This window comes from Pan paniscus, chromosome 6 (genome assembly GCF_029289425.2).
Source record: "Pan paniscus chromosome 6, NHGRI_mPanPan1-v2.0_pri, whole genome shotgun sequence".
Lineage (NCBI taxonomy): Eukaryota > Metazoa > Chordata > Mammalia > Primates > Hominidae > Pan > Pan paniscus.
This window is the reverse complement of record NC_073255.2, coordinates 49,682,907-49,701,592: the sequence shown is the minus strand read 5'-3', so window position 1 is coordinate 49,701,592 and position 18,686 is coordinate 49,682,907.

Here is an 18,686-nt window from a genome sequence, read left to right as displayed (position 1 = left end):
AACAAAATTGTAGTTTAGGCTGGGCACAGTGGCTCACACCCATAACCTCGCACTTTGGGAAGCCAAGGTGGGAGGACTGCTTGAGCCCAGGAGTTTGAGACCAGTCTGGGCAACATAGTGAGACCCCTCCCATCTCTACAAAAAAAAATTGCTTTAATTAAAATTGTAGCTTTAATGAATTAAATATCAGTTGTTAACATATAATAACCCCTGAATAGTCTTTCTACATAGGAAAGCCACAGGACACAAAACTGCAACAACATGTGCCTGGGATTGGACAGGAAAACCAGGAAAGAAGGAAGAAGGGCAAAAGTTGAGGGAGGAGCCACCACCATCTGTCCTGTTTCAAAAGTTTCCCAGGAGCCCCACTCGGCAGCTTCCACTCTTGGCTATAAGCATCCAGGAAGATAACTACAGTTGACCTTGAACGACATGGTGTTTCACCATGTTGGCCAGGCTGATCTCAAACTCTTGACCTCAGGTGATCTGCCCTCAGCCTCCCAAAGTGTTGGGATTACAGGTGTGAGCCACTGCACCTGGCCTAAATAGGCTTTTTGAGGAGTCAAAGGTTATATGTGGATTTTTGACTGTAAAGAGTATCAGCATCCCTAACGCCCATGTTGTTCAAAGGTCAACTGTATTTTTCTTTTTAGAGATAGGGTCTTGCTATGTTGCCTAGGCTGGAGTACAGTGGCTATTCACAGACACAATCGTAGTACATTATAGCCTTGAGCTGCTGGGCTCAAGCAATCCTGCCTGAGCCTCCTGAGTAGCTGAGACTACAGGTGCAGCCAGCATGCCCGGCTAAGGGTCAACTGTATTTTGATTGGGCCTGTGGCTGCCCACACCACTCAAGGTCCTGATAGTAAGGAAGAAGGCAAGAGAGAAGCCTGTTGTGTAGACAATGGGTGGATGTCTGATGCACTTATGACCTCACTCAGGAGAGAAGGGAGTGACTGGAGAGTCCTTGGGCACCTGGGGAGCTGGCACAAACAGAGCCCAGCATGGGCCTGGGGAGGACTCTACCAACTCTTCAGTGGACCCAGCCCTGAAGCACCCCTCTGGGGCGATGCTAAAGTTGAAGTTGGGGGCGGGGAGGATGCACCTGCTGGGTTGAGCCCTTAATCTCCGCCTGTGCCTTCAGGCCTCGGTGTCTAAGGTCTTCAGACTTTGCCTTCCACTTGAGCTCAGAAGGTGGGGAATTTCCCTAACAGGAAGGGCCACAATATCAAAAACAAAAAACCCCAGAAATAAGTCTTCAGTTAGTAAACACAGAATCCTAGAAAGTGTTAGTTGCTGTTATTAATGGTCATTGGGTTTTTTTGTTTAGTTTAGTTTTGTTTTTTGAGACGGTGTCTCCCTCTTGTTGCCAAGGCTGGAGTGCAATGGCACGATCTCTGCTCACTGCAACCTCTGCCTCCCAGGTTCAAGTGATTCTGCTGCCTCAGCCTTCCGAGTAGCAGGAATTACAGGTGCCCGCCACCATGCCCAGCTAATTTTTTGTACTTCTAATAGAGATAGGGTTTCGCCACGTTGGCCAAGCTGGTCTCAAACTCCTGACCACAGGTGATCCACCCACCTCAGCCTCCCAAAGTGCTGGGATTACAGGTGTGAGCCACTGCACCTGGCCCTAATGGTCATTGTTAAATTCTCACAGCAGTCCTTTGAATATTTATTTATTTTTTTATTTATATTTTTATTTTTTGAGACGGAATTTCACTGTTGTTGTCCAAGCTGGAATGCAATGGCACGATCTTGGCTCACTGCAACCTCCGCCTCCCGGGTTCAAGCGATTCTCCTTCCTCAGCCTCCTGAGTAGCAGGGATTATAGGCATGTGCCACTATGCCCAACTAATTTTGTATTTTTAGTAGAGACAGGGTTTCTCCACGTTGGCCAGCCTGTTCTCGAACTCCCAACCTCAGGTGATCATCCGCCTGCCTCGGCCTCCCAAAGTGCTGAGATTACAGGTATGAGCCACCGCACCCGACCTTATTTATTTATTTATTTTTGAGACAGAGTCTCGTTCTGTTGCCCAGGCTGGAGTGCAGTGGTGTGATCTTGGCTCACTGCAACCTCCGCCTCCTGGGTTCAAGCAATTCTCCTGCTTCAGCCTCCCAAGTAGCTGGGATTACAGGCACATGCCACCACACCCAGCTAATTTTTGTATTTTTAGTAAAGACAGGGTTTTACCATGTTGAAAACCGTTGGCCAGGCCAGGCGTGGTGGCTCACGCCTGTAATCCCAGCACTTTGGGAGGCCGAGGCGGGTGGATCACAAGGTCAGGAGATCGAGACCATCCTGGCTAACACGGTGAAACCCTATCTTTACTAAAAATACAAAAAATTAGCCAGGCGTGGTGGCGGGTGCCTGTAGTCCCAGCTACTCGGGAGGCTGAGCAGGAGAATGGCGTGAACCCGGGAGGCAGAGTTTGCAGTGAGCCGAGATAGCGCCACTGCACTCCAGCCTGGGCGACAGAGCGAGACTCCGTCTCAAAAAAAAAAAAAAAAAAAAAAACCATTGGCCAGGCTGGTCTCGAACTCCTGACCTCAGGTGATCCACCCACTTCAGCCTCCCAAAGTGCTGGGATTACAGGCGTGAGCCACCGCGCTCAGCCTAAATATTTATTTTTACTATTGTTATTCTTTTTTTCTGAGACAGAGTCTTACTCTGTCGCCCAGGTTGGAGTGCAGTGGCACAATCTTGGCTCACTGCAGCCTCCACCTCCCAGGCTCAAGTGATCCTCCTGCCTCAGCCTCCCAAGTAGGTTGGACTACAGGTGTGTGCCACTACGCCCAGCTAATTTTTGCATTTTTAGTAGAGACAGGGTTTCACCATGTTGCCCTGGCTTGTCTCAAACTCCTGGGCTCAAGCAATCCACCCGCCTCAGCCTCCCAAAGTGCTGGGATTACAGGCATGAGTCACCACACTCGGACTCTCCTGATTTTTTTTGAGTGCACAGTTTGTGTTCATTTGGCCATGTCCTGTATTCAACTGCGCAATAACTCAAATTTAGCTCTGGTATGGGTTTGGGTCCTACCACCAAATGTAAAGTCAACATTTCCCACAAGGCCCAGTTCTCCAGGCTCCTGGGGTGATTTTGGTCCCTGAGGTGATCATCTTGGCTTCTGATGCCAAAGGCAGAATTGCAGGAGGTGAGGATGAAGCAGGAGGGAAAACAGCGGCAGCTGAAGATGAACCCTCTGCCCAGGGCCAGAGCAAAATGAAATGTGGGGCTCCTCATCCAAAAATTAACAAGAATTGAATTTCTTTTTTTTTTTTTTTTTTTTTTTGAGACGGAGTCTCGCTCTGTCGCCCAGGCTGGAGTGCAGTGGCGCGATCTCGGCTCACTGCAAGCTCCGCCTCCCGGGTTCACGCCATTCTCCTGCCTCAGCCTCCCGAGTAGCTGGGACTACAGGCGCCCGCTACCACGCCCGGCTAATTTTTTGTATTTTTAGTAGAGACGGGGTTTCACCGTGTTAGCCAGGATGGTCTTGATCTCCTGACCTCGTGATCCGCCTGCCTTGGCCTCCCAAAGTGCTGGGATTACAGGTGTGAGCCACCGCGCCCGGCCTCAAGAATTGAATTTCAAGACTGTAACAGCAAAGCATTAAACCAAACACGAAGCCCTTCTGAGCATGGGGTCTGTGCAGCTGCACACTCACACCCAGGACGTTGGCCTTGCCACTGCAGTCAACCTCTAGGTGCGCCAGATGCAAGAGAGTTTGTACCCACTCGCCCACTCTTTCCCAAGAGCCATCGCCCACTGCTCAAGGGGGAGAGTGGAGGCCAGTCCAGAGACCAAAGAAGCCTACGTGAGGTACAGATGCTGGAGTCTGAAGGTGGAGAAGGAGTGCTGAGAGGAGCCCTCCTAACACAAGGGGCCTTGCAGTGAGAGCCTGAGAGTGCCCCTGGGGAGGGGCATGAGTGAGACCTGGGGGCAGAGCCAGAGTTCTAGTGGGAACTTGCTGGACATGTCCTACACTGGCCACCATGGGGGCTGTGACAAGAGAACTGAGGCCTGTCAGGGTGAGTACATTCTGCAAGCAAGGAGCAGTGTGAGAAACACCACAGGTGTTCCCAGGGGTTGCACTGATTGCCAGGCGCAGCCATCTCTCACTGGAGAGGGAAGGGAGAGCAGCAGTAGGCTACCCTGCTAGGGTGCAGGTGCACAGGGCTGACTGCAACAAACCCTGCAAACACGGAGATGCCAAACCAATAAAGGAAGGTGTCTGCCCTCAAATAATGTGAAGCCTTTGGTGAACTGAATTCCACAGCAAAGTCCAGACCCAGCTCCCTGAAGACTAGATGGGCTTGACCCCAACACTAACAGCCTGCCAGAGGAAGGTGTATGCAATTCTCCAAGCAGAACTGCTATTTACTTCAGTCTCTGCTATTCCTTTTTTTTTTTTTTTGAGATGGAGTCTCACTGTGCTGCCCAAGCTAGAGTGCAGTGGTATAATCTCGGCTCACTGCAACCTTGGCCTCCCAGGATTAAGCAATTCTTCTGCCTCAGTCTCTCAAGTAGCTGGGACTACAGGTGTTTGCCACCACACCCGGCTAATTTTTGTATTTTTTAGTAGAGACAGGGGTTCACCATATTGGCCAGGCTGGTCTTGAACTCCTGACCTCACGTGATCTGCCTGCCTCGGCCTCCCAAAGTGCTGGGATTACAGGTGTGAGCCACCACGCCTGGCCTCTGATATTCTTTTACACACAATGTCTAGCATTTAATGACAAATTCCTCCAGCCTGGCTGCCTTCAAACTGGGTCATCAACTTTTTCCTGACTTCAGATTGAAACTGAAACATTTGTCCTCCCCATGTCTTCAGCTTGCTGGCCTTTGGACTGGAACTCATGCCTTCTGCTCTCCTGGGTCTCCAGCTTGCTAGCTCACCCTATAGATCCCTATATATTCTCTTTATCTGGAGAACCCTAATCCAGACACCCCAAAAAACAAGATAATGTGATCCATCATTCAGAGAGGCAACAGTCAATAGAAGCAGATCCAGAGATGGCCTACATTCTCAGAGAGACATTGGCCATGAGAAATGTTTAACAGGATGCAGTGCAAAGAGTGTACAACATGCATGAAAAGGGGGGAGCCTGTTTGCCTGTTTGCCATGTGTGGATGCAGTGAGAAGGCACTGCCTCTATGAGGATACTCACTGATCTACAATGGGCATGATCCTTATTAGAAAAGCAGAGCTGATATGGCCGGGCACAGTGGCTCACGCCTGTGATTAAAGCACTTTGGGAAGCGGAGGCAGTCAGATCACAAGGTCAGGAGATGAAGACCATCCTGGCTAACATGATGAAGCCCTGTCTCTGCTAAAAATACAAAAAAAAAAAATTAGCCGGGCATGGTGGCACGTGCCTGTAGTCCCAGCTACTCAGGAGGCTGAGGCAGGAGAATCGCTTGAACACAGGAGGCAGAGGTTGCAGTGAGCAAAGATCACACCACTGTGCTCCAGCCTGGGTGACAGAGCAAGACTCTGTCTCAAAAAAAAAAAAAAAGAAAAGAAAAGAAAAAAAGGTAAAGCAGAGCTGATATCCCCCTGGAGCCACAAATGTTCACCACGGGTTATGAGTGTGTTTCTGGGTGGTTGGGACAAGTTGGGCCAGCATATCATCTGGTGAGACCTGATTCAGAACCAAGAACCCTGTCTAAGCCTTACTTGGAATTCCAAAGAGGCGCCCTGGTTCTCGGGGGTGTCCTTCAGGTCTGGCTATTCCCGAAAGGCTGGGGCTGCAAAGTGGTAGCAGTTGCCTCCTGGCCTCTAGCAGTTGCTCTCCCTGCTTGGACCCCTCTGCCATCTGCCCTCACTGCTTCATTTGATTCATTTATTGGTGTTTGACAGGCGAAGTTCTATGTTACCTGCTGTTTCACTGGAGCTCAAGACAAGTTCCTGAGACAAGACTCAAACTCAACAAATGTCTCCCTTTCCTTTCCTTACCTTGGGCTGGGCTCATTGTGTTGGTCTCCCAGCTACCATCAGCCCTGTCCAGCAAGGCCCTCAGCTGAATCATCATTGATTCTTGGCTGGGAGAACACACTGGGCCATGGCTCACACCTCTCCCAGAGGTGCTGAATGTAACTCTTCTCTGACTTGGGGTAAAGCGAAACCTGAGGTTCCCCATTCCCTAAAAGGTCTCTCTCTTCTGATTGCAGTGGAAATCTCCATGGGTCCCTTCCCTCCTTAGTCCTATCCAACTGCCAATGGAGACTCACAGCAGGGATGCCATAGATGAATCCCCCAAACCCCATCCCACAACAAAACAGTGATTAGGGGAAATAACCCCACTCCAGCCAGTTAACCAGAAAGCATCCCTCCGAGACAGTCAGTGTGAGTGGCCTGGTCAGGCTGGGAGGGAAGGGGTGTCCTGCTGTACAATTTGTTTCCACATTTCAAACCTCTGTTCATTCAGTGGATATCTATGAGCCTGGGTACACCTTCCTGCTTCCTCCAAAGCCTGGTGCTGGCAGGCTGAGAGAGGGGGCGCCCCTCTCTGAAGTGCCAATCCTGCTCTGAGACTCAGGGTAGGGGTGTGTAAAAAAACACAGGGTGCCAGGTGTGGTGGCTCACATCTCCCAGCACTTTGGGAGGCCAAGGCGGGCGGATCACGAGGTCAGGAGATCAAGACCATCCTGGCTAACACAGCAAAACCCCGGCTCTCCAAAAAATACAAAAAATTAGCCGGGTGTGGTGGCATGCACCTGTAGTCCCAGCTACTTGGGAGGCTGAGGCAGGAGAATTGCTTGAACCTGGGAGGCGGAGGTTGCAGTGAGCCGAGATTGCACCATTGTACTTCAGCCTGGGGGACAAGAGCGAGCCTTCGTCTCAAACAACAACAAAACACAAGGCATCTAAACACAGGAAATAACAATGAAGAGTCAGTGATCACATGGATGGATGCCTATGCCTTCTGCCAGATCGGCAGCACTGCTCTCTGTTTTTGCTAACAATACCTTAATTCCCTTTAGAGAACCCCGTGCCTGGTGTATGTGGTCTGGGTGGAGCTGACCTCATTTCCAGCTCCAGAATGGAGCAGTCACTTGGCTTTGGCCTGTAAAAACTTTGGTGTTCGGTTCAGGATGGGCACAAACCCCAAATCTTGATTAGGTGAAACTTCTCAGGACTTGTGCTGAAAATATTGGGAAAGAGACCCCGTTTCTCCTGAGATTGCTGGATGTGGTCCTCACTCCAAAGTGTTCAAAGGCCTTTTCCCTGGCTGGGTTGGTGTGCCAACCTCTCCTGGTGCTGTGCCACCTCTCTCTGGGGCTGCCTGGGCTGTGCCACCTCACCCTGGTGCAATGGCACTTCTCCCCAGGGCTGTGGCACCTCTCCCAAGACCTCACTTGTTCAAGTGTTATGAAGAATTTCACAACAGCAATGGCAGAGCTTAACCTGAGCCCAGCCCTTCTGAGAGAGAGTCCTATGTGACTGCCAGAATCGCCTGTCTGAAGTTGGGCCTGCATCCCACACACGTGCAACCTGAGGTGCAGCTGAAGACCCAAGAGGAACCACCACCCAGGGCTAGTGGTGCTTCTCTGCAGCCCTCTTGGCTCTGGGACCCTGTCCCCCAAGTCCCAACTGTCTGGGAGCCCTGGCCACAGCCTTTCCTTGGCCCCATGAGGTCCCCGCTGTCTGGGTTCCACCTCTCAGCACCGTGCTTGACTGAGGCCAGAGGGAATGTGGGGCCTGCCCCAAGCCCTTGCCTCTCCCAGAGACCACAGCTCCAGCTGACTAGTGGCTGAAAGCTGTTGTTTCCAAAGTCCAATGTTGACAGGAGGGCAAGTTTCCAATCAGTCACTCTGTCATGACCAGAATTGGAATCCATGTGTCCTTTTAAAAGATGTAGGGGCTGGGTACAGTGGCTCATGCCTGTAATCCCAGCACTTTGGGAGGCCGAGATGGGCAGATCACCTGAGGTCAGGAGTTTGAGACCAGCCTGGCCAACATGGTGAAACCCTGTCTCTACTAAAAATGCAAAAATTAGCTGGGCATGGTGGCACATACCTGTAATCCCATCTACTCGGGAGGCTGAGGCAGGAGAATGGCTTGAATCTGGGAGGCGGAGGTTGCAGTAAGCCGAGATGATGCCGCTGCACTTCAGCCTGAGGGACAGAGTGAGATTCCATCTCAAAAATAAATAAATACATAAATAAAAATAAAAAAAGATGCAGGGTTCTGTACCAATAAAAAATTTTGGTTGTAATCAACAGAAATCAACTCTAGCTAAATTCGACCAAAAAGGAATTTGTTGGAAGGCTCTCTCTCATAACTCACAAATACAGTGGGAAGCCAGGAGACTCACGCTTAGAAAATGGGCAGGAACTAAGGAAACATACACAGAAGGAATTGGTGGCATTATCCTGGTGATCAGCGTGGGATGGATGAGGTCCCCTGTTCTGGACATCCTACAGCCCCATTCACCACCCGATTGGCCTGCACCTGCAGCATCCCCACCTCACTACACCTGAGCCCAGGCCACATGCCTGCCATAGCTGCTGTTATGGGAAGGCCGAGCCCCAGTCCTCTCATACTGGAGGTGTCTATGTGGACAGGGGTCCAGGTAGAAGAAGACTTACATATGGCAAATGTCTTTCTAGACTTACATATGTGCTTTTTGGTTTCTTTGTTTGTTTGTTTGTTTGTTTGTTTGCTTGTTTGAGATGGAGTCTCGCTCTGTCGCCCAGGCTGGAGTGCAGTGGCGCGATCTCGGCTCACTGCAAGCTCCGCCTCCTGGGTTCATGCCATTCTCCTGCCTCAGCCTCCGGAGTAGCTGGGACTACAGGCGCCCACCACCACGCCTGGCTAATTTTTTTTTGTGTGTGTATTTTTTTAGTAGAGATAGGGTTTCACCGTGTTAGCCAGGATGGTCTCCATCTCCTGACCTCGTGATCCGCCTGCCTCGGCCTCCCAAAGTGCTAGGGTTACAGGTGTGAGCCTCTGCGCCTGGCCTCTGTTTTTGAGACAGTCTCGTTCTGTCACTCAGGTTGGAGTGCGGTGGCACAATCTTGGCTCACTGCAACCTCTGCCTCCCAGGTTCAAGTAATTCTACTGCCTCAGCCTCCCAAGTAGCTGGGATTACATGTGTGAGCCGCCACACCCGACTAATTTTTGTATTTTTGGTAGAGATGGGGTTTCTCCATGTTGGCCAGGCTGGTCTCAAACTCCTGACCTCAGGCGATCCACCCGCCTCGGCCTCCCAAAATACTGGGATTACAGGCGTGAGCCACTGTGCCTGGCCTTTTTTTGTTTTTTTTTTGTTTTTAATCAATAAAAATAATTATGGATGTTATTTGGTATTTACAAATAATATGTAAGATGCTGCGATGGTTAATGTTGAGTGCCAACTTGATTGGATGGAAGGATGCAATTATTCCTGGGTGTGTTTGTGAGGGTGTTGCCAAAGGAGATTAATATTTGAGTCAGTGGACTGGGAGAGGCAGACCCACCCTCAATCTGCATGGGTACCATGTAATCAGCTGCCAGTGTGGCTAGAATAAAGCAGGCAGAAGAAGGTGGGAAGAGCAGACTTGCTGAGTCTTCCCTCCTTCATCTTTCTCCCATGCTGGATGCTTCCTGCCCTCAAACATCTTTGGCTTTTGGACTCTTGGACTTATACCAGTGGTTTGTCAGGGGCTCTCAGGCCTTAGGCCACAGACTGAAGGCTGCACTGTCAGGTTGCATACTTTTGAGTTTTGAGACTCGGACTGTCTTCTTTGCTCCTCAGCTTGCAGATGGCCTATTGTGGGACTTCACCTTGTGATCATGTGAGTCAATACTCCTTAATAAACTGCCCTTCATATATACATCTATCGTATTAGTTCTGTCCCTCTAGAGAACCCTGACTAATACAGATGCTAATTTTAAAAACTGTCTTTTTTGTTTTGAGACGGAGTTTTGCTCTTGTTGCTCAGGCTGGAGCGCAATGGCGTGATCTCAGCTCACCGCAACCTCCGCCTCCCGGGTTCAAGTGATTCTCCTGCCTCAGCTTCCCGAGTAGCTGGGATTACAGGCACACACCACCATGCCTGGCTAGTTGTTTGTATTTCTAGTAGAGACGGGGTTTCACCATGGCCCGACTGGTCTTGAACTTCTGACCTCAGGTGATCCGCCTGCTTCGGCCTTCCAGAGTGCTGGGATTACAGGCTTGAGCCACCATGCCCGGCCAAAACTGTCTTTATTTTCTAGAGCACTTTTGAATCTTGTATGTGTAATTTTACCATTATAATATCATTCAGAGTGGCTTCACTGCCCTAAATATCCTCTGTGTTCCACCTATCCCTCCCTCCCTCCCCACTAACCCCTGGCAACTGCTGATCTTTTTACTGTCTCCAAAGTTTTGCCTTTTCCAGTATGCATAGAGTTGGAATCACACAGTATGTAGCCTGTTCAGATAGGCTTCTTCCACTTAGTAAAATGCATTTAACATTCCTCCTCCATGTCTTTTCACAGCTTGGTAGCTCATTTCTTTATGGTGCTGAATAATACTCCATTGTCTGGAGGTACCAGAGTTTATTTATCCATTCACCTACTGAAGGGCATCTTGGTTGTTCCAAGTTTTGGCAATTATGAATAAATCTGCTATAAACAACTGCATACAGGTTTTTGTGTGAACATAAGTTTTAAACTCATTTGGGTAAATATAAGGGCGTGATTGCTGGATTATATGCTTAGTTTTATAAGAAACTGCCAGCCAGGCACGGTGGCTCACTCCTGTAATCCCAGCACTTTGGGAGGCCGAGGCAGACAGATCACCTGAGGTCAAGAGTTGGAGACCAGCCTGACCAACATGGAGAAACCGCGTTGCTACTAAAAATACAAAATTAGCCAGGTGTGGTGGCGCATGCCTATAATCCCAGCTACTCAGGAGGCTGAGGCAGGAGAATCGCTTGAACCTGGGAGGCAGAGGTTGCGGTGAGCTGAGATTACGCCATTGTACTCCCATGCTGTTTTTTTGCACTCAAAAAAAAAAGAAAAGAAAAAGAAACTGCCAAACTGTCTTCCAAAGTGGCTGTACCATTTTGCATTCCCACCAACAATGATTTCCTGTTGTGCTGCTGTTTTATCTATTTATATATTTATTTATTTAATTTTTGTGTGTGTGAGAGACAGGGTCTTGCTTTGTTGCCAGAGTATAGTGGTGCAAACATGGCTCACTGCAGCCTCGACCTCCTGGGCTCAAAGGATTCTCCTGCCTCAGCCTCCTGAGCTGGGACTACAGGTGTGTGCCCACCATGGCTGGCTATTTTTTTTTTTTTTTTTGAGACAGAGTTTCACCCTGTTGCCAGGCTGGAGTGCAGTGGCGTGATCTCGGCTCACTGCAAACTCCGCCTCCCGGATTCAAATGATTCTTCTGCCTCAGCCTCCCGAGTAGCTGGGACTATAGGCATGCACCACCACGCCCAGCTAATTTTTGTATTTTTAGTGGAGATGGAGTTTCACCATGTTGGTCAGGATGGTCTCGATCTCTTGACCTCATGATCTGCCTGCCTCAGCCTCCCAAAGTACCGGGATAACAGATATGAGCCACCGCACACAGCTAGCTAAGTTTTAATTTTTTTTTTTTTTGAGACAGAGTCTTGCTCTGTTGGCCAGGCTAGAGTACAGTGGCATAATCTTGGCTCATAGCAATCTCCATGTCCCAGGCTTAAGTAATTCTCCTGCCTCAGTCTCCCGAGTAGCTGGGATTGCAGGCATGTGCCACCACGCCCGGCTAATTTTTGTATTTTTAGTAGAGACGGGGTTTCACCATGTTGGCCAGGCTGGTCTTGAACTCCCAACCTCAGGTAATCTGCCTGCCTCAGCCTCCCAAAGTGCTGGGATTACAGGTGTGAGCCACCACGCCCAGCCCATTTGTTTTGTTGTTGTTGTTATAGAGATGAGGTCTCACTATGTTTTCACTTCCTGGGTTCAAGCAATCCTCCTGCCGCAGCCTCCTAAGTGCTGGGATTAAAGGCGTGAGCCACCTTGCCTGGCCTATTTTAAATTTTTATTTGTTTTTTGGTTTGTTCGTTTTTACCATAAGTGTGTATTTACTATATAGAAGCAGCATTTCCCTGCAGGTTGCAAGCAACTGAAGGTTGAATGTGACACTTCATTATAAGGTGATGGCCTGGGCATCCTGGCTAACTCCACTGCTGATGAGGATGGTCTTTCTGTTCTTACTTTGGGCTTTTGTGGGGACAGTTGGGAAAAATGCCAAGGGAAAACACAAAAGAGCAGGCCGTGATCCAGATCTCTCTGCAAAGAGAAACTGGAAGAGCAGGTTGACTTAGGGACCAGGAGCGAGGAGCCCTAAGAATCCTTCTGCTTCACCTCCAAGGCTCTGTGATCCTGTGCGGCTTCCATCAGGATGAGGTTTGGCTTTGAGGCAGAAAAACCCAACAACACAGGCTCAAACAGCGCAGACACCTATTTCTCTTCCTTCAGTCTCAGCCCAGGCCAGCGTTATGGCTGCACAAGCACTGGAACCCAGGCCCTTGTCTTTTCCCTCCAACACTCCCAGCATTTGGTGTCTACTTGGAGGTCAGTGCTGAGCGGCACATCCACATTCCAGCAGCAGGAAGGAAAAGCAGCTCAGAGGGGGCACATCCCACCCTCTAAGGAGACATCCTTCGATATCCCACTGCCTGGCCACAGGCAGTGGCCGCACAGAGCTGCAGAAGCATCTGGAGAGGGAGTCTGTTCTCCTGGTCAGCGAAGTGTCCAGCTAAAAATGAGGGTTCCTGCCACCAAGGCAGGGGGAGCAGGCAGGTGTCTGGGTGCTGCCTGGCATTCCTTGCTATGCTGTGATTGAGGGTTCTTTCAACAGTGGACCCCTGACCCCGAGCTGTGACTCCTGGGCCACCCATCAGTCCCACTCAATTACCAATCCTATCACTGTAGACTGGCAGGCACTTCCTTAACCAAACCAGCACATGTTCACTGGATACCTCCATGTCCCACCTCACCCTGCAGGGTGCACTTCCTTAGCCAGGACATTCACAGGCTGAGTGGACATGATAACACCCAGACAAGACAAGCAGGAGGTGTGTTTGCTCCCTTTGTTCCAGGGTTAATTTCTTCGACAAATATTTCCAGCACTGGAGCATATCAGGATGACACTGCCCTCATGGAGCTTACAGTCTAGCCAGGAAAACAGGTGAAAAATGAAAGTCTCCTCAGGCCAAAAATGTTTAATCAGGCTCCAGCCTTATCTTTCAAGTAACAGGAAATACGGTAATAAAGGAAAGAGTAAATGACACCAGGAGGGAACGCATAGGGGACATTCTACAAGAAACTCCTGAATTGTGCGAAAAGATCAATGTAATGAAAAAAAGACTGTTTTAGATTAAAAGAGACTAAAGAGACACAACAGCCAGGTGCAAAATGTGAGTGTTGATTGGATTCTGTTGAAAAAAGTTTGGAACATGCGAATATAATAAATGATGCCATGGCATTACTCTCAGTATCCACCGATTCTGCATCCACAGATTCAACCAACTTCAGATCAAAAATATTTTGGGGGAAAATAAAAATAATACAACAATAAAGATAATACAGATGAAAACAATATAGTATAACAACTATTTACATTGTCTTAGGTATTATAAGTAATCTAGATATTATTTTAATTTTAATGTTTTTTAAAATTTTATTTTATTTTTTGAGACAAGGACTCACTCTGTCACCCAGGCTGGAGTGTGCAGTGGGGCAATCTCGGCTCACTACAACTTCCACCTCTGGGGCTCAAGTGATCCTCCTACCTCAGCCTCCTGGGTAGCTGGGGCTACAGGTACACACCACCACACCTGGCTAATTTTTGTATTTTTTGTAGAGACGAGGTTTCACCATGTTGCCTACACTGGTCTTGAACTCCTGAGCTCAAGCAATCTGCCTGCCTTGGCCTCCCAAAGTCCTGGGATTACAGGCGTGAGCTGCTGCGCCTGGCCTAGAGATGATTTAAAGCATACAGCAGGGGTAGAAAGGGTAGGAGGAAGTGGGTAGACAGAGATTTGTTAAAGGATATAAAATTACAGCTAGATAAGTGGCTAAGTTCTAGTGGTCTATAGCATTTTAGGATGACTGTATTACATCATTTCAAATAGCTAGAAAGAGAATATTGAATGTTCCCAACAAAAAGAAATGATAAATGTTCCAGATAAATATGCTAATTACCCTGATCTCATCACTATACATTATATGTATCAAAACATCACTATGCACCCTATAAAAGTGTACTTGTTTATATCAATTAAGAAAATAAAAGAAAAAATGTAAATAAGGCATAGAGAAAGATATGGAAATACTATGGCACTTTATATACAGGACTTGAGCATTCGTGTATTTTGGTATCCACAGGAGGTCCTGGAACTAATCCTCCATGGATACCAAGGGATGATAGTATTGTTAATTTTCTTAGCTGTGACAATGGTAATGTGGTTATAAATGAAAACTTCCTGGCTGGATGTGGTGGTACATGTCTGTGATCCCAGCACTTTGGGAGGCTGAGGTGGGCAGATTGCTTGAACCCAGAAGTTCGAGACCAGCCTGGGCAGCAGGGTGAAACTCTGTCTTTACAAAAAAAAAAAAAAAATAGCCAGGTGTTGGGGTGTGTGCCTGTAGTCCCAGCTACTTGGTAGGCTGAGGTAGGAGGATTGAGGTGGAGGCTTCAGTGAGCTGTGATTGCACCACTGCACCCCAGCCTTGGTGACAGAGCAAAGGAAAAATAAAACTTAAATTTTTTTCCAGCATACATACCGAAGTATTTAGAGATGAAGTATTTATTTTGTCTGCAACTTACTTTCCAAAGTTGGCAACAAAAAAAAGTGTGTGCATTAAAAAAATAGATATATGGAGAAAGAGAGAGCATGTAAACGAACATGGCAAGATGTTAACACTTGATGAATCTCTAGGTTATGTGGGTGCTCACTGCACTATTCTTTTAAATTTATTTTTATTTTTGTTGTTTTTTAGAGACAGGGTCTTGCTCTGTCACCCAGGCTAGAGTGTAGTGGCACCAAGATAGCTCCCTGCAGCCTCAAACTCCTGGGCTCAAGTGACGCTCCCTTCTCAGCCTCCCAAGTAGCTGGGACTACACAGGTGTGCTCCACCACACCTGGTTAATTAAAAAATTTTTTTGTAGACACAGGGTCTCACTTTGTTGTCCAAGCTGGTCTTGAACTTCTGGATTTTGGCGATCCTCCTGCCTTGACTTCACAAAGTGCTCGGATTACAGGTGTGAGCCACTGCACTTGCCATTGCATTACTTTTTAACTTTATTAAAATAAAGAGTTGGGGCCGGGGCCGGGGCCAGGTGCGGTGGCTCACTCCTGTAATCCCAGCACTTTGGGAGGCCTAGGCGGGCAGATCACTTGAGGTCAGGAGTTCGTAACCAGCCTGGCCAACATGGTGAAACCCCATCCCTACTAAAAATACAAAAATTAGCAGGGCTTGGTGGCACACGCCTGTAATCCCAGTACTCAGGAGGCCGAGTACTGTAATCCCAGTACTCAGGAGGCCGAGTACTGTAATCCCAGTACTCAGGTGGCTGATTCGCTTGAATCCAGGAAGCGAAGGTTGCAGTGAGCCAAGATCGCGTCACTGCACTCCCACCTGGAGGACAGAGTGAGACTCTGCTTAAAAAAAAAAAAATTAGCCAGGCGTGGTGGTGTAAGCCTGTGGCCCCAGCCACTTGGGAGGCTGAGATGAGAGGAGTGCTTATGCCCTGGAGGTCAACGCTGCGGTGAGCTGTGATTGCACCACTGCACTCCACCTGACAGAGTGACACCCCCCCATCTCTAAAAAATAAAAAAAAAAAGTGGGAAGAACAATCACACCACTGTTTAACTGATCAGCTATGATGGGAACTGTGAAAGGCATTCCACAGAGTGAATCAAGGCTTCAGGAGGAGGCCCTGACTTATCCTGGAAGCAGAGGGTTCTCCCAGGAATGGCGTCTTAGCTGAAGCCTGACCCAGAAGGTAGACGGGCAGGAACGAGGTAATGTGGAGACTGTTGGGAGCAGGCAAGGACTTCATCCCAAGGCAATGGGAGGCCCTCTGTACTCCCTCTTGTGATAACTGCTTCCCTTCTTTCGGGCAGTGCTCCTGACCCCACTCTAGCTGTGTGGGTGGGTCCCTACCTGGTTGAGTCAACCAGATCCCATCCCTGGGATTTTAAACTTGGAACCAGAAGGAGAGTGATCATCACCTCTTTTCTAGGGTGAATCAATGAGAAGTGAGGCTCCGAAGCTTGGATCTCAAATTCACAGAAGCAGCTGGTTGAGGGTGAAGCTTGCACACAGACGCCAAGGAAGGATGCCTACCCATGTCCAGCTGCCCCAGGGCCCTTTCAGGACTGCTATTTTGAGCCCCTTCCTTCCTTAACTGGTTTGAATTGGTCACCGTCACTTGCAACCTATCGAGTCCTAGCTAATGTACCATGACAGGGTTCAAGACTTGGTCAGAGAAGAGCTGGGGTATAGGACGCTGGGGAAGGGTACCCATTAATCCTCCCTTCTAAGTGGTAACTGAGAGAATGAACAAGAACAATACACAGTTAAATGAAAATAAAAAGGCACAGTGGCTCAAGCCTATAATCCCAGCACTTTGGGAGGCCGAGGCAGGCAGATCACAAGGTCAGGAGTTCGAGACCAGCCTAACCAACATGGTGAAACCCCATCTCTACTAAAATTACAAGAATTAGCCAGGCGTGATGGCGCGCACCTGTAATCCCAGCTACTCAGGAGGCTGAGCAGGAGAATCACTTGAACCCGGGAGGCGGAAGTTGCAGTGAGCTGAGATCATGCCACTGCACTTCAGCCTGGGCAACAGAGCAAGACTCCATCTTAAAAAAAAAAAAAAAAAAGAAGAAGAAAATAAACACAGACGCTTTAAGGATCAGTTAACAACAAGACACAGACTCTAATATTCACTGACATAAAGTTTCAGAAAGGGCAAAATTAATCTCTGGTGACAGGGGCCAGAACAGTGATGACCTGGGGTGGGGTGTGGGTTGGTCTCTCCTGTGAGGTTTGGAAGGGCAGGTACACACGCGTGTGCACTTACCAAAACCTACTGCACTGTGCATCCGACTGCACTGATGTCCCTGGCTTCTTTGAGGCAACTTGGGTGACAGGCCATCCTGAGCCAGTCATGTCTTGCCCTCCCACTCAGGGCAGGCAGGATGGGCTGTCTCAATGGCCCCCAAAGCCTGGAAGGCTGGAAGGGTGGCAAGGAGGAAACCCACAGTGGGTAGAGTTACGGGGGTCAGAAGTGGGGGCCACTGCCTGCTGGGGAGGGCCACTGGAGGAAGCTGGGGCAGAGTGGGAGGGAAGCTGGCCCCTCACATGAATACGGGGAGTTAGGAAGTGTTTTCTCCTCCGCAATGTTTGGGAGAATTTGGGGATTTATGTCCATTCTTTAGCATTTGGTAGAATTCACCATCTGGTCCTGGGCTTTTCTTTGTTGGGAAGCTTTTGATGACTGGTTCTACCTATGTGTTTTAGGTTGGTTCAGATTTTTTCCTTTTTCTTTTTTTTTTGAGGTAAGGTCTCTGTCTCTGCCTCATTCCTGGCTGGAGTGCAGTGGTGCTGTCATAGGTCGTTGCAGCTTTGAACTCCTGGGCTCTAGCTATCCTCCTGCTTCAGCCTCCCAAGTAGCTGGGGCTACAGGCACGTGCCATGACACCCGGTTGATTTCTAAAGATTTTGTTGAGGCAGGGTCTCTGTTGCCCAGGCTGGTCTCGAACTCCTGGCCTCAGGCCATCCTCCTAACTAGTTCTCCCCAAGTGCTGGGATCACAGGTGTGAGCCACTGCACCTGGCCCTGTTCAGATTTTCTATTTTTCCTGGGACAATTTTGGTCATTTGTATCTTTCTACGAATTTTTTTGTTGTTGTTTTGAGACAGAGTCTCACTCTGTCACCCAAGCTGGAGTGCAATGGCATGATCTCAGCTCACTGCAACCTCTGCCTCCTGGGTTCAAGTGATTTTCCTGCCTCAGCCTCGTGAATAGCTGGGATTACAGGTGTGAGCCACCACGCCTGGCTAATTTTTGTATTTTTAGTAGAGACACGGTTTCACCACTTTGGCCAGGTTGGTCTCGAACTTCTGACATCAGGTGATCTGCCTGCCTCGGCCTCCCAAAGTGCCGGGATTACAGGCGTGAGCCACCACACCCAGCCAAGATGTCGCATCTTTTTAAATGTTGGCATTTGCAGCTATAAATTTCCCTCAGAGCAGTTTTTGCCGCATTCCTTAAGTTCTGGTATGTTGTTTTCATCCATCTCTATTTCCTAATTTTTCTCGTGATTTCTCCTTTGACCCTTTGGCTGTTAAAAAGTGTGTTCAATTTCTATGTATGTGTGAATTTTCATTTTCCTTCTGGTATAGATTTCTGGTTTTATTCCATTGTGATTGGAGAAGGTGGTTTGCAGGATTCCCATCTCTAATTTACTGAGACTTGCTTTGTGCACTAACGTGTGGTCTGTCCTGGAGAATGTTCCCTGTGCACTTAGAAACGTGTGTTCTGCTGCTATTGGTGGAGCACCGTTAGGTCTGGTCAGCCTTTTGGTTTTTATGTAATACTTGGCACATTCACAAGAAAATGTGTGAAACAGAAAGTACGACAAAGGGAAACCCACAAAGCCACCACTGACCCTGAGGTTCAAAACCTGCAGCATCTCTGCTCTTCCC